Source organism: Heloderma suspectum, chromosome 1 (genome assembly GCF_057233095.1).
Source record: "Heloderma suspectum isolate Gila_16-S chromosome 1, 16-S_ref, whole genome shotgun sequence".
Lineage (NCBI taxonomy): Eukaryota > Metazoa > Chordata > Lepidosauria > Squamata > Helodermatidae > Heloderma > Heloderma suspectum.
Window position 1 is genome coordinate 347121961 of NC_139458.1, and position 17215 is coordinate 347139175.

The window sequence follows — 17215 nt, forward strand, 5'->3', positions numbered from 1 at the left end:
AATACAGATCAGCTGTGCCCAACCCAGTACCCTCCAGATGTGCTGAGCTATAACTCCCATCTAGCTGTGCTGGCAGGTGATGATGGGAGTTGTAGTCCAGCACATTTGGAGGGTGGCAAGTTGGGCAAAGCTAATACAGGCTATTTGAAAGACAATTCCAATCTTTCACTTTGTCCTCCATACTAGCTCAGTTAAAATGTGGAGCCTGTTCAGATGCAGATGACTTCAGTAATATTCTACAGATGGTGTAGTGTAGTCCTGGTTATTAGGATCTCATATGCCCACCAGCTATGACCAAATCAGACATAACATTTAAATGTGTGAATGCATTTAAAATCCCCCTCCCTCCCCCACAGATACTGCTATTCATCCTGGAGCCAATGGAAGTTTCTCTCCGGGACTAATAGTGTCTTGAGAGGAGATGATTTTTGATGGAACCATGCTGTGGGGGAAAGGATTAAATCATCCTCCCTGCACACTGTGGTCCCAGTCATGTTCATATCCCCTCATGGCCGCTATTCTTAAAGGAAAAAACAAGACACAAATATGCAATCTAACATTGCATGTGTTTTGGCCAAACATGTAAGAAGTTGTAGGTAGTGATTACCAGATTAGTTGTATTTGAAGGTAGCACTTTTATCTTCTTGCTTTCTTAATCATGTTTGCTTGAGGTCTCTCAAAGTCTACATGGTGTTCTTGCTTCCCCTTTGACATCTTGGAAAGTGGGACCATGATTCTATCCATGTGGGCTACATAGGCAGATATTCTAGATCTGTGATTAAAGATTGTGATAGTGCTTCCTTCAGTGGCATACATCCAGGCTAGAAGGAACTACAGCTCTGTGTTTTGAGTTTGGTTCATATATTCTCTCAAAATGCATTGATGCAAACTGGGACTGAAGGGGCGTGGCCTGATTACTCTCAGCAGCTGTGTGGGTGGGGAATTTCATTCTGTTTCCTGACTCCTTAACTGACCAGACCAGCTGGTTTAGAGGCTATACAAGCAAGCAAGCTCCCAGAGAGTGAGCGATCAGAGCAAGCAAACAGGAAATGCAGACAGGAGTTTGGCAGGGGAGGTCAAGGGGGAGAAATTTTTTAATTTATTTTTCTTGTAACACACTTCTATACCAGTGGGTCTCTGTTGCTAGCCTCCAGTGAATAGAGGACAAAGCACAGGCTATTCCAGTACAATTAGAACGCTAGAAACAAAAAGGGAATAGAGACACTGGGGAAAAAAGACTCTCCAGTGGTGGTGACCTGCAAGATGTGTGCAATGTTTGTTTTCTTGCCTGAGATCAACATGGTCTACACGTGCAACAAGTGCAAGTTGATTACACTCTTGGGGAAAAAAGTAAGAGTACTGGAGTGGCAAGTGTCTACCGTCAAGGGAATAAGAGAAGACAAAGAGTTCTTGGACAGAACGGTGGAACTACAGCAGCAGAGTGAAGTACAGGAGCTATAACAGCAACAGCAAGCTGAGGCAGAAGAGGAAAATGCGGAGGCAAGGAAAAATGAAGTAGATACTTCAGGGTGACAGTTAAGAGCAGGAGAACTAGAAGCCATTCTGCACCAGTGTAAGCAGTGGAACTATGGAACAGTTTTCAGGTACTTGAGGATGATTCAGCCTGCAGAGGAAGAATTACAGGGGACCCCGCATGAGAGCAAGCAAGAGGCTGAAGGTCAGTCAAGCAGAGGCAATGAAACCAAGGCCTACAACAACAAAATGAGAAGAGTAGTAGTTGTGGGAGACTCCTTGCTGCGCAGGATTGAAACCCACGTATGTCTGAAACCCACAAGTATGTTGTGAAGACCCATGGACTCGCCAGGTATGCTGTCTCCCAGCTGGATGGATTAGAGACGTGACTGAAGGGTTGCCTATACTCATAAAGCCCCTTGACATGTATCCCTGTCTTCGCATCCATCTGGGAACAGATGATACCGCCAAGCAGAGCTATGAAGAAATCACATCAGACTTTGAAGCTTTGGGAAGGAAACGCAAGAAGTTTGAGACCCAGGTAGTTTTCTTATCCATCCTTCCAGTAGTTAGAAGAGGGCTAGAAAGGGAAAGAAAAATACTCTGGGTGAATGACTGGCTACGAAGGTGGTGCCAGCGCGAGAGGTTTGGATTCTGGGACCACGGGCTATTCTTCCTGGAATATGGACTGTTGGCAAGGGATGGATGGATTGCACCTCACAAGGGCTGGGAAGAATGTGTTTGGCCACAGCATGAAGAACTTCATCAGGATGGCTTTAAACGGAATCCTACGGGGAGGGAGACGTAAAGTTGGGGGTAATAACAGACAAAGGCTTATGCACCACAATGGAGTGAACAGCTCTAACGGCACCCAATAATAGTCTTCAGAAACATGTAGGAAGAAAGCCAGACTATAAAGCACATGGTCTATATACTAATGCCCAGAGTATGGGAAACGAACAGAATGAACTTGAGCTCAGGAGGGAAATTACGACTTGATAGGTGTAACTGAAACTTGGTGGGATGACTCCTATGACTGGAATATAAGGATATGTTGAAGGATATAACTTGTTCAAAAAGAACAGGAGGAATAGAAAGGGAGATGAAGTCACACTTAAAAATACATATCTCTGCACAGAAATATAGGAGGATGAACTTGGTAGCCCCACTGAGAGCATCTAGGTTAAAATAAATGGAGCAAAGAATAAAAGGAACATGGTGGTCGGAGTCTACTACCAACCACCCAATCAAGGAGAAGACAAAGATGAAACTTTTGAAAAGCAAATTGCCAATATTTCAAGGAGGCATGATATAGTAGTCATAGGGGACTTCAATTTCCCTGGTATCTGTTGGGAGACAAATTCTGCAAAACATGGCCCCTCCAAGAAATTCCTGACTTGTGTGGCAGATAACTTCCTCCTACAGAAAGTGGAGGAAGGAGCTGATAGAGGATCAGCTATCCTTGACTTGATCCTAACCAACAGAGATGACTCATTGGATAAAGTAGCAGTTACGGGAACTCTGGGGGAAAGTGACTATGTCGTACTTGAGTTCTTGGTTCTCAGGGAAGCAAAAGCCGAGTGTAGTCAAATGCGTACCCAGGATTTTAGGAAAGCCAATTTTAATGAACTCAGAACAATGATCAGTAAGGTCCCATGGCAAGCAACTCTAATGAGCAAAGGAGTCCAAGATGGGTGGGAGTTTTAAAAAAAGGAAATTCTCAAGGCACAATTACAAGCAATTCCAACAAGAAAAAAAAGTGGAAGACAACCGAAGAAGCCAAAGTGGCTTCACAAAAAGCTTAGAGATGACCTGAAAACAAAAAAGGACACATATAGGAAGTGGAAGGAAGGCCAAGCTACAAAGGAAGAGAACAGGCAGATAGCACAGAATTGCAGGGATGGTGTCAGGAAGGCTAAAGCTGAGAACGAGCTGAGGTTAGTGAGGGATGCTAAAAGTAACAAGAAAGGCTTTCTTCAGATAAGTGCATAGTATAAGACAGAGGAAAGAAATGGTGGTTCACCTATTCAATGGAGATGGCAAAATGATAACAGATGACAAAGAAAAGGCAGAAGTGCTCAATTCCTACTTTGGCTCAGTCTTCTCCCGAAAGAGGGTCCATGACCCCCCTGGCAAAGGCGAAGTACAGGCTGAAGGAGCAGGATTGCAACTTGAGATCGATAGGCATATGGTCAAGGAACACCTAATGACTTTGAATGAGTTCAAATCTCCAGGGCCAGATGAACTGCATCCTAGAGTAATAAAGGAACTGGCAGAAGAACTCTCAGAGCCACTGTCTATTATCTTTGAGAAATCATAGATGACTGGAGGAGGGTCAATGTTGTCCCTGTCTTCAAAAAGGCAAACAGGAGGAACCTGGGAACTACAGACCAGTCAGTCTGCTATCAATCCCTGAGAAAATTCTGGAGCAGATTATAAAGCAATCCATCCATAAGCACCTTGAAAACAATGCAGTGATTACTCAAAGCCAACATGGATTTGTCAAGAACAATGCCTGCCAGATGAATTTGATCTCATTTTTTGATCAAGTAACCTCCCTTGTGCACTGTGGGAATGCTGTGGACATAATATACTTCAGCTTCAGCAAACCTTGTGACAAAGTGCCTGTGATATCCTGATTAGCAAACTCGCTAAAAGTGGGCTAGATAAAACAACTATCAGATGGATCCACAGTTGGCTACAGAATTGGACTCAAAGAGTGCTTATCAGTGGGATCTTCTCAAACTGGGGAGAGGTAACGAGCGGGGTACCGCAGGGCTCAGTCCTGGCCTCAGTACTATTCAACATTTTTATTAATGACTTGGAGGAGGAGGTTTGCTTATCCCTTTGCTGATAAGGGAATGCTTATCAGATTTGCAGATGACACAAAATTGGGTGGGAGAGCTAATACCCTGGAAGACAGAAACAAAATTCAAAGTGATCTTGATAGGCTGGAGTGCTGGGCTGAAAAGAACAGAATGACATTTAATAGGGATAAATGCCAAGTTCTGCACCTGGAAAAAGAAACCAAATGCACAGTTACAAGATGGAGGATACTTGACTCAGCAATACTACAAGTGAGAAGGAACTTGGGATTGTTGTCGATCACAAGCTGAATATGAGCCAACAGTGTGATGTGGCTGCAAAAAAGGCGAATGCTCTTTTGGGCTGCATTAATAGAAATATAGCTTCCAAATCACGTGAAGTACTAGTTCCCTCTACTCCTAGTGGTTAGGCCTCATCTTGAGTACTGTGTTCAGTTCTGGGCACCACACTTTAAGAGGAATGCGGACAAACTGGAGAGGGTTCAGAGGAGGGCAACAAAGATGATCAGAACACTGGAAACAAAGCCCTGTGAGGAGAGACTGAAAGAACTGGGCATGTTTAGCCTTGAGAAGAGAAGACTGAGGGGAGATATGATAGCACTCTTCAAGTACTTGAAAGGTTGTCACAGAGAAGAAGGCCAGTATCTCTTCTCGATCATGCCAGAGTGCAGGACTCAGAATAATGGGCTCAAGTTTCAGGAAGCCAGATTCTGGCTGAACGTCAGGAAAAACGTCCTGAGTTAGAGCAATACGACAATGGAACCAATTCCCTAGGGAAATAGTGGGCTCTCCCACACTGGAGGCACTTAAGATGAAGCTGGACAGCCGTCTGTCAGGGATGCTTTGACTTAGATTCCTGCATTGAGCAGGGGGTTGGACTTGATGGTCTTATAGGCCCCTTCCAACCCTACTATTTTATAATTCTATAAAGTCATCTGCTTGGTTAAAATTCTGAGGAATAGAAGGGGACTGCCTTCCACCAGCCTTCAGAACAGTCTGCCTAGACAGCAACAGTTTTGGGGGTGAGTTCACTACCTCTGTCCTCATGCTCTGGTAGAGGAAAAAGGAGCACTCATGAGGTTGGAGCTGGGGAAGGGATTGTTCTTCGTGGTCTTTGTGCACCACACATATGGGCTCTGTGCCTGTGCTGAGCCACTCTCAGGAAATTTCTAAAGCTGAGGAAAGTTTTGGCTGGAACCCTCCCCCACTGTCCACTGCGCATGTACCAGCGGGCTCCCAGCCCGTTCGCTCAGTTCTCTTTCAACAGCCTAGTGGTAGCCTCTTCAGGAGCTTCCTCCATTCATAGAGAACTTTTTCTCGAGTGTTTTTACACTGGTGCTGAGGTCTTTCTCTCTCTTTGTCTTCTCCTCCTCCTTATTTTTCTTGCTTTGGTCATTACCTTAAAAAAAAATTCCTGGTCATCTGTTTGTCTTTTGTCGTGTACCGTGGCTGTAGTCTTCATATGGCTGCAAAGGCCCCATTCCGTAAATGCGTCAAATGTGGGAGTAAGTTTCCCCCTACTGACCCTCACTCTCTTTGATTCTTTTGCTTGGGTGAGGGCCATTTACCTGACACTTGCTTTTTGTTCCAGTCATTCACTAAACAGGTGCGGAAGAACAAGTCTGACAGACTCAAAGCAGAACTGTGGAGGAGGGCTTTGTTGGCCACAGATCCAAAAAGATCGTCCGGCTCTCATGTAAAGGAAAAAACAGTTGCTGCTATCTATCTATCTATCTATTTATTTATTTATTTATTTATTATTATTAAATTTATTGATCGCCCATCTGGCTGGTCACCCAGCCACTCTGGGCGATGTACAACATACAATAAAAACAGTTTAAAACAATAAAATTCTACAATAAAAACATTTTCTAAAATACCCTAACCCACCCCAAATGCCTGCCTGAACAGCCACGTTTTTAATGCATGACGGAAGCTCATTAAAGAGGGGGCATGACGGAGTTCCCTAGGGAGGGAGTTCCACAGAGTGGGGGCCACCACAGAAAAGGCCCTCTCCCTCGTCCCCACCAGTCTAGCTGTCCTGGCTGATGGGACAGAGAGAAGGCCAACCGAGGCTGATCTTGTTAAGCGGCCTGTCTGGTGCTGCTGGAGGCGCTCCTGAAGATAGGCTGGGCCGGAACCATATAGGGTTTTAAAGGTCAAAACCAACACCTTGAATTTGGCCCAGAAAACAACTGGTAACCAGTGCAACTCCTTCAGCACTGGAGTGATGTGATCTCGCCGGCGGCTGCCTTTAATCAGGCGAGCCGCCGCATTCTGTAGCAGCTGCAGTTTCCGAACCGTCTTCAAGTGTAACCCCATGTAGAGCGCATTACAGTAGTCTAAACGAGAGGGCATGTACTACCGATGGGAGCAGATGGTCGGGAAGGAAGGGGCGCAGCCGCCATATCAGATGGAGTTGATACAGCGCTGTCCGGCTCACAGCTGACACCTGAGCTTCCATGGACAGCTGGGAGTCCAAAATGACCCCCAGGCTGCAGACCTGGTCTTTCAAGGGTAGCCGTACCCCATTCAACACCAGGTCAACATCCCCCAGCCTCCTCTTGTCTCCCACCAAAAGTACCTCGGTCTTGTCAGGGTTCAGCTTCAGCCTATTCCTCCCCATCCAGCCACTCACCATCTCCAGATATTTGGACAGGGATTCTACGGCCAACCTTGGTGAAGATTGGAATGAGAGGTAGAGCTGCGTGTCATCCGCATATTGATGACACTGCACCCCAAACCTCCTGATGATAGCCCCCAGCGGCTTCACATAGATGTTAAATAGCATCGGGGAGAGGATGGAACCCTGTAGCACCCCACAAGTAAGTGGCCACGGGTCCGAAACCTCCTCTCCCAGTGCTACCCTCTGGTACCTGCCGGAGAGGAAGGACTGAAACCACCGCAATACGGTGTCCCCAATGCCCATCCCCTCCAGGCGGTCCAGGAGGATACCATGGTCAACGGTATCGAAAGCCGCTGAGAGGTCGAGGAGAACAAGGAAGGAGCATTCACCCCTATCCAGAGCCCTCCTCATATCATCTACCAAGGTGACCAAGGCCGTTTCTGTCCCATGCCCAGGCCTGAAGCCCGACTGAAATGGGTCTAGATAATCAGTTTCTTCCAAGTGTGCCTTCAACTGCACCGCCGCCACCCGCTCAATCACCTTGCCCCAAAATGGCAGATTTGAGACTGGGCGAAAGTTGTTCAAAACTTGAGGATCCAAGGAGGGCTTCTTTAAGAGCGGTCTTATCACTGCCTCCTTGAGGGCTGATGGCATCACTCCCTCCTCAAGGGAGGCGTTCACCACCGCCTTGATCCCCTCACCCAGTCTCTCTCTGCAGCTCATAATGAGCCAAGATGGGCAAGGATCAAGTAAGCAGGTGGTCGGCCGTACCGATGAAAGCACCTTGTCCACTTCATCAGGAGGAAGAAGCTGGAACCGATCCCACAAAACCGGTTTGCCACAGGCTGCCTCTTGCTCACTAACTGTATCCATAGCATGCAGAGTAACACACCTAATCTGATCAATTTTATTTGCAAAGTGCCTTGCCAAGGCCTCACAGGAGGCCTTAGAATGCTCCAGTGGTTCCGGAGCCACAGGACCGACCAGGCTCCGGACCACTTGGAACAGCCTCCTGGGACAGCACTCTGCAGACACGATGGAGGCAGCATAATACTCCTTTTTTATCAAAGCCATCATCTCCTTGCCTCTCAGTTTCTGCTGAGCGGGTCGACCCGCCGACTCCGGGATGCTTTTTAGCACTCTTGGTAGCAAGGAAGATTTCGAAAAAGGCTAAGATTCCAAAGTCGAGATCTAATAGCCTCAAGAAACACAAGAAAAAGAAGGCTGGTGATAAGCCTTTGAAACTGAAGATTCCAGCTCCTCCACCTTTGCTGGATTTGCCCATCCGGATACTTCTGTCGGTACCAAGCACTTCTGCAATCAAGCCAATTTCTGCAGCATCGGAAGGAGAAGTACTGGAACTGTCTCCTTTACAGCCTTTCTTGGGATTGAATGACTTCTCTGTTGGAGCACAGATGAGGTTGGAGCTGGAGAATGGATTGTTCCTGACTTCTGTTGTGCCTTAAATGTAGCATCTCCATTACCTCCATGTAATTCTGGGCACTTCTTGGATAATAAATAGGGTTCTGGTGACTATAGTTTCGCTAGCTACCAAGGTAGCTACAATTTGTGGGTCCCTGGCTACAATCAACATAGCACCTTTTGGATTTATCCTTCTTTTTTGTCATGCAGTAGAGTGGGATTTAAGGCTGTTCCAGTTTGTATTTTGCATGTCTACAGATGATACTTATTTCACAATGAGGTTGCTAGATACCTAATTTTAGTACAAGTAATTGCAGATTTGGATTGACAGCATGAAACTAGCTTTTGTCTTGAATCAAGTCAGGTGGGAATGCTGGGAACTGTAGGACTTTTTCCATCCATCTAAACATGCATAGGACTGTGCCCTTAGTCATACTTAAGGTAGATCCATTGATTTCACTAGATCTACTCTAAGTGTGACTCAAGTCTTGATCCAGCTCATGCATAGACTATTCTTCCTATTCATTCTTATTAAAGTTAATAACAGATCTGCATGTAATGTATCAAACGATTCCATATGCCCCTTAGATCCCATAATAGGACCTTAATGTTTAGACAGGCAAAAAGTATTTTCCCACTTAAAACACTAGAGCAACACTCCTGTCACAGTATCTAGGGTTCAAAAGTTCTTCTAAAGCTGTATTCTTTTGAATTCCTGCAGTACTTTAAAATTCTAGTTCTCTGTTCAAAAGATAATAATTTTATTTTCAATATATCATCTATTATATCTTTTTCGTACTTCTGTCTTTGTATGGGATAAATAATTGGAAAAACCATCATAGTTCTAATAATCTTGAAGAAACAAAAAAAACACCATGTGACTGGTTTAGCCACAAGTAGGACATGTTGAAAGAAGCATGAGTATCTGTCTGTTACAGAAACAGAAGTAGGTACTATAGTAATATTGTATTTGCCTTAAGTTGTATATTGAATATTCTAAAAACAGTGAAAATGTAACTGGCAAGAATCTTGTAGTATTGATTATGTTGTGAAAGGAGCACTGAAGAAATGAGAATATGGAAGATGGAGGGCTAGAAATGCAGTGACTTTCTTATTTGAAATTCAGTGACTATCTTAGAAGCAGCAGGATAAGAATATTAGTATTCATTAGATCCAAACCAGCAAATGCAGAAAAAAATACATTAGCTGTCCTTTGTTCTCCTGTTCTCAACATGCAGTCTCCCCCGGCTGCCCCCAATACTGTCACCTAACTGACAGTTCATTTAGAAAACTAAAAAAAAGGGGGGGGGAGAAGAGGTTCATGAGATTGCCCATAAAGAGACATTGAGGACTTCTGACACACAGCACAAGGTCAAGAACATATCCCCCCATCTATAGCTACAGATAGCATCTCTACTATCTCCCTTTCTCTCTTCCAAACTCCCAGACAAGAGAGTCGCTGCCTTCCACCTTCCAAGTCAAGATATGACAAAGGGATGAGGAAGGAAAAAGAAAACATGCAAACTCAGGCACCAATTGTTAAGGTTACAGACGTTCTTATGAAGACCAGCTGGTATGGAAACATTTGAGGATGAGAATAAGCCAAATGGAGTTGTAAGAGCATAAGAAGATCCATGCTGGATCAGACCACGGGTCCATCCAGCATTCTGTTCACACAGTGGCCAACCAGCTGTTGGCCAGGAACATTCAAGCAGGGCATGAGTGAAACAGCACTCTCCCACCCATGTTCCTCAGCAACTGGTGGACATAGGCTCACTGCCTCTGGTACTGGAGGTAGCACATAGCCATCAGGACTAGTAGCCATTGATCGCATTTTCCAGGAATTTGTCCAACCCCCTTTTAAAGCCATCCAAATTGGTGGCCATCACTACCTCCTGTGGTAGTGAATTCCATAGTTTAACTCTGCTGAGAGAACTATGTTCTCTCAGCAGAACCAGTGGAGTGGCACTACTTCCCATTTCTCCTTCTGCGGCAACCTGATGGAGCATTGCCGATCTTCAGGAAGCATCTTTCCCGTTATGGCAAGCATGGCTATAGGACCAACAGCTTAAGAGGCAAGTTATTGAGCCCCACACTGCAAACAAACGCCTGATACTTTCCAAGGTCAGATACGAGACAAGAAGGCCTTCTTAAATGAACAATGCAAAGAAATCGAGGAAAACAACAGAATGGGAAAGACTAGAGATCTCTTCAAGAAAATTGGAGATCTCAAGGGAACGTTTTGTGCAAAGATGGGCATGATAAAGGACAAAGAAGGCAGGGACCTAACAGAAGCAGATGAGATTAAGAAGAGGTGGCAAGAATACACAGAAGAACTATACAGGAAAGATCTGAATGTCCCTGATAGCCATGATAGTGCGGTCACTGAACTTGAGCCGGACATCCTAGAGAGTGAAGTCAAGTGGGCCTTAGGAAGCATTAGTAACAACAAAGCTAGCGGAGATGACAATATTCCAGCCGAGCTATTTAAAATCCTAAAAGATGATGCTGTTAAAGTGCTGCATTCAATATGTCAACAAATCTGGAACACTCAACAGTGGCCACAAGACTGGAAAAGGTCAGTTTACATTCCAATTCCAAAGAAAGGCAACGCCAAAGAGTGTTCAAACTGCCGCACCATTGCGCTCATTTCACATGCCAGCAAGGTGATGCTCAAAATCCTACAAGCTAGGCTTCAGCAGTATGCGAACCGAGAACTACCGGAAGTACAAGCTGGGTTTAGAAGAGGCAGAGGAACTAGAGATCAAATCGCCAACATTCGCTGCATCATGGAGAAAGCAAGAGAATTCCAGAAAAATGTCTATTTCTGCTTCATTGACTACGCTAAAGCCTTTGATTGTGTGGATCACAACAAACTGTGGCAAATTCTTAAAGTGATGGGAGTACCAGATCACCTTACCTGTCTCCTGAGAAACCTGTACGAGGGTCAAGAAGCAACAGTAAGAACCAGACATGGAACAACCGATTGGTTCAAAATTGGGAAAGGAGTACGACAAGGCTGCATATTGTCACCCTGCTTATTTAACGTATATGCAGAGTACATCATGAGAAATGCCGGGTTGGATGAATCAGAGGTCGGAATTAAGATTGCCGGGAGAATTATCAACAACCTCCGATATGCAGACGATACCACCCTAATGGCAGAAAGCGAAGAGGATCTCAAGAGCCTCTTGTTGAGGGTGAAAGAGGAGAGTGCAAAAGCTGGTTTGAAACTCAACATTACAAAAACGAAGATCATGGCATCTGGCCCCATCACTTCCTGGCATATAGAAGGGGAAGAAATGGAAGCAGTGACAGATTTTACTTTCTTGGGCTCCAAGATCACCGCAGACGGTGACTGTAGCCATGAAATTAAAAGACGCTTGCTCCTTGGGAGGAAAGCTATGGCCAACCTAGACAGCATAGTAAGAAGCAGAGACATCACCTTGCCGACAAAGGTCCGTCTAATCAAAGCTATGGTTTTCCCAGTAGTAATGTATGGCTGTGAGAGCTGGACTATAAGGAAGGCTGAGTGCCGAAGAATTGATGCTTTCGAACTGTGGTGCTGGAGAAGACTCTTACGAGTCCCCTGGACTGCAAGGAGGTCAAATCAGTCAATCCTAAAGGAAATCAACCCTGAGTGCTCATTGGAAGGACAGATAATGAAGCTGAAGCTCCAATATTTTGGCCACCTAATGCGAAGAGAAAACTCCCTGGAAAAGACCCTGATGCTGGGAAAGACTGAAGGCAAAAGGAGAAGGGGACGGCAGAGGATGAGATGGCTAGATAGCATCACGGATGCAATGAATATGAACTTGAGCACGCTCCGGGAGAGAGCAAAAGAAAGGAAGGCCTGGCGTGCTATGGTCCATGGGGTCACGAAGAGTCGGACACGACTGAACAACTGAACAACAACACTAATTCATATTCCTTGCGGTTCTGAAATGTTTAGACCTTGTTATCCAAGAGCTGACATTTATTTTTATTGATGATTTTCACAGAATGATTCAACTGAAGATCTGTTTATACTGTATCATTTTGGATTGCGCTTGAGTAAATTTGGCAACTTTGCCAGTCGTCACCCAGAAAAGGTTGCTTGCAAATTATTTGCTATAATTGGGGAATGGTAACATTTCTGTATTCAGAAGCAAAACTGCAGAAGATGGTGTACATTTTAAAGATTACTGATCTTTTTGTACAGCAGTTTGTCCTGAATGTTAGGGTAACTGCAATATTTGCATTGATTATACAAAGAGTAGGTAATTCTTACAGTTATAGGGTCAGGTTTTCCGTTCCTCATTGATGAGCCTCTCTTCTCAGGAAGATGAAGGTTTAAAAAACTGAAATGTCATAGCCCCATAAGTGATGGCTTTTTTAAAAAAAAATCTGCCTTGTCATGTACGATTAGAACTGTGAACTGGTGACATCTATGTAAATACTAGCATTTTATTTGTGTGAAGTCTCGTATCATATAGAGAACTAGAAGACTTGAGGCCAGACAGATCCAGAAAAGGATGCAGTGTATGCAGGAAAAAACTGCACACACAGGCAGAACTTATTTTGCTGCTGCAGTTCTCAGAGCTGAAAAGACAAGCTGCTGCTTCAGCTGATCAGCAAAGTGTATCTCTGGCAGTGGTTAGTGCTGCAATAAAAAGAGAAAGCAAAGCTCTGGCTGCTCACACAGTTCTTTGCCCCTGTGCCTATTCTTCCTTTGGATGCCATCCTTAGTTCAGTGGAGCAGAATACATAATTATACATGTACTGCAATACTTGTATCCCACTTTTCCCACCCAAATAGGGTCCTCATAGGAGATTTCAGTAAGACAATAAAAACAGTATTAAAACAAAAGGGTCAACAGTAGCACAGTAACTGCACAAAAACCATGCTGCTGCAGAATCAGCATCAGCACAGCAGAGGTAGCAGGCACTGGCATCAAACACACATTCAATTAAGAGGGTAGCTGGGTCTCCTAGGGCAGTGAATTCCATCATCTGCGCACTGCTGACAAGAAGGCTTCATCTCAGGTCCCTGTCTTCCACATCTCTCCAATCAGAGTGACATGTAACAGGGCCTTTCCTGATGAGTGCAGGGTATAGACAGGTTACTGCAGGACAAACTGGACCTTCAGACATCCAGGTCTCAAACCATTTAGGACTATAAAGATAATAACTACCACCTCGAATTGGTCCTGGGAACAAATTGTGGGCCAGAGCACTGTTACATTAGCATAATATGCCCAAATTGGAGGACTGCTTGTTGCTGCATTTTTGCTCTATGTGAAGTTTCCAGACCTTTTTCAATGGCAGCCCCATTTAGAGCCCATTACAATCTAATTTATAAGTGACCAGGTCTTGTGTAACTGTGGCAGGCTATAGGTTGAGAACTAGATGATGCTGGGCAAAAGCACTCCTGACCACAGCCACTACTTGAGCATAACCGAACTATGAACCTGATTCTTTAGATGAAATGCCATCATATCGAGAACAGGTCTTCCTGGGTTAGTGCTCCCTCATTACTTCAATCTTGTCTAGATTGAACTTCAGTTGTTAGCCCACATTCATTCTTTCACTGATTCAGGAATTCAACAGCTTCCTTAGACTAGAATCAAATGGAAAGGGTTGGCAGGGGCGGGTGGGAGAGAGCTGAGTGTCATCAGCATACTGGTAATACCATATTTCCAAACTACCTATCCCAATGGTTTCATGTAGATGTTAAAATGGGGACTAGATGGACCCCTGCAGGACCCCCAAAAGAAATCTCCCAATACCACCACCTGAAACTTACCATCCAGGATCAATCAGAACCATCATAAAATAGTACCTCCAATACGCATAATGAGTACATTCATTTTTGAAGACGGTGCAATTCATTGTCAATTGAAATCTATTTTCCCTTGGACTTAAATGGACAAGGTGAGTTCTTCTCAGCTTCACAGTTCCAGAAAGCTACTTACCAAGTCGCTAGTGGCATCTCCCTGCATGGTCTGGTGAGCAGTCCTGCCACTCCAGCATAAATATATCTTCCATGTTCTCTGCGAACTGCAGAGAACTTAGAGAAGGGAAAGGAGACTTGTCCCTTCTCGAAGGCTTCTTCATAAGTAGTGAGGCACTGTTTGAACCTTCTGTAAAGCCCATCATGAAGACAGAAAATCACATGAATTCTCTGCAGTTGTAGAATTCAGGAAGGGTTGGTTTCTTTCCCTTCTCTTTGGGCCAGTGTGACCACAAATAATGGCTGGCAATAAAGGAATGAAACAGGATGAATTAATATATTATCCTGGTACAGAAACAGAAAATAAAGGGAGAAGAAGAATCCTGAAACTGAGCTAGGGGAGGGATTGGAGCGGGATTTTGAATTAATATTAATGTGGGTTTTTTTTTTGTAATTTCTTTTGTAATTTTTTTTAAAAATCAAAACAATGGCTGGCTATTAAATCAAACCAAAATGTGTAGACCCCTTAATCTTTATTTTGTCTGATCAACTCTGTAGTACAAAACAGCTGTGCTCATCTTGCATTGGCAAAAGTTATGTGCCATTTCTTAATTTGACCTATTTAACAAATAAGTATGTTTAGTTGTATTTTTGTCTGTCAATATAATTGAAATTTGTACCAGTTTAAGATTCAATATATAAAGGTTACAAAGCTTAATTCCTTGTTACATTGCATTTGGTTTTCAGATAAGTCCTGACCTCCTTCAGTGATCACTCTGGACTAGATCATAAAATGGCTATAATGTTAACTGATACTTTTTCTTCAAGTTTGCAAAGTGCTCTACAGTCCCTCTAATTCTTCTTTTAAATGGCAGGGGGTGGGGGCTGAATAAGATAGCAACTCATCTAATGCATTGTGATATTTTTAAAGAGAATAACCCTGCTTCTAGCTGTAGAGTTAAATGGTCCGGATTACTGATAAGGAAAAATCATAGGTCATGGTTCTAATAGTTTATGTTGTCAGTTCTATAAAAATGTGACTGAGTCCTGAAATCCTTTCATTCATTGCTAAACTGGCCCATGCAATTTCTGCAATTCCAAAACATGAAGCTACTCTATCCTGAATTTGTACTGCTCAAAATTATACATTCCCCAGTAAGTCATTCACTTGTCCAATGCAAGGGTCTTTGGCAAAATATGCAGAAACTACTTGGGGCAATAAAACTGTTGCTGGATAAAGAGATAACATTACCAGTTTAATTCGTCCATACAAACTGTATGCATATTATAGGGTTGCTAGCTTGGAACAGTAATGTGACAGCTGAAAATAACTTCACTCCCTTTTGGGGAGCAATTAGAGGGGAAATAATACAGTGAATATGTATGGCACAGTAAGATATATGTGGTAACAACATGTAGGTGGGGTTTTAGTGCTTTAGCCATATTATTTCCACATAGGAATCATGTGGAAGAACAAGCAATATGCAGAAATACTAACTTTGTTCCTTAAACTTAATCAGGGCAAATTCTTAGCTCATAATAGATTTGTATTGCAATCAAACAAGTGTTGACTTTTTCAGACTGAATTTTTATGCGTGCCTGTCTTATGCTTCAGGCTCTTGGCAGCGCCCAAACAATTACTTTTTGGAGAGTGCAGTGCTGCTGGTAGACTCAGTTGAAGTGCTTTTTATATGAGCCCTGATGTTGGGCCTATTATATGGTTATTTCAGTCAGAATAGTCACAGCAATAGTTGCCTTTCACGCCACCATGATTGTGCAAGCCTATATGAATAGGTTCCAAGTGATGATAATACAATCAGCACCAATATGCTGTTCTTGCTGGGTTGTGGGCCCATCAGCAGCCCCTCTGAATCAGACACTAGAAGTGTTAACTAACAGGTGTTTATTCCTTTTTCCAGTTTTCTGCTTAACATGGCTTAATTTGTTAATTACATTTTTGGTGGCAAACATGTTTGATGCAAAAACTAGATTATACTGATCAGGACTGAAAAGAGTGAGGCTTACCCAAGGAGTTTACGTTAGCTAAATTGACTTTTGACTGACTGTCTTTGAATAGCTGAATCATGAACTATTCCATGCTGCCACACACACAATTTCGTTGCTGTAGCCTAAAGCCCTCCTGAATGCACAGAACTGTGGTTGCATGGCTCTTTAGACCCTAGGCATTATGTATAATTTTATAAATACCAAAAGATATACTGCAACTTCAACAGACTTTGCATTCATGTTACAGATAAATGCACAAAATTACTAGCCTTTTACTATCCTGCCTATTGCACATACCTCTGTTCAATTGTTTGTGGTTTACGAGCAACACAAACAGGCTTTTCTAGAGCTTGTTTTGTATTTACTTTATTTTTAAAAGCCCTTCAGCCCTAGCGCAACTTACTTGTCTGGTCACTTTTAGGCAGTTCCTGTACTCCACTGGTGACCAGGAGAATAGCTATCTAATGTCTAATGGTTGTTTTTAATAAAGTTCATGTGTGAAAAGATACAATCAATTATCAGAGATACTGGGAAAAGTACCTTTTATCTGACTTTATAATAATTCAGACATTCTGCAAATATTCCAAAACCTATGGGCTTTCCACATGGCTGTTTAAAAACACCCAAGCAATCAGTTATCATATGAGCAGTCATAGGTCATTCCCAATTAACATAGCTGTCTGTTTCTCAGCAGTAGGGATTAAGCCGGTTATCATGTTGGCTGTTACCTCACATAATGTCTTATTTTAAATTTAACATGTAAGCTTACTTTCAAGGCTTTACAGGCGACAGTATGGAAAACAAAATGTAAAATATTGCAGAGGGCTGACATTTTGAATTTCAGCCTTTTAGAGGGCTGTCATTGTTTGCAGCACTGAGTCAGTGGAGCACTTACTGCTCACAAAGATTCTTTGCATCATTCAAGTGCAA

The 17215-nt window shown here is 43.5% G+C and overlaps 1 protein-coding gene across 2 annotated transcripts in view; it reads left to right on the top strand.

Annotated features, from left to right (window-relative positions):
• TAB2 (TGF-beta activated kinase 1 (MAP3K7) binding protein 2) overlaps window positions 1–17215 on the top strand; it is an 85949-nt gene that overhangs the window by 38400 nt on the left and 30334 nt on the right. The gene's annotated exons all lie outside the window — the stretch shown is intronic.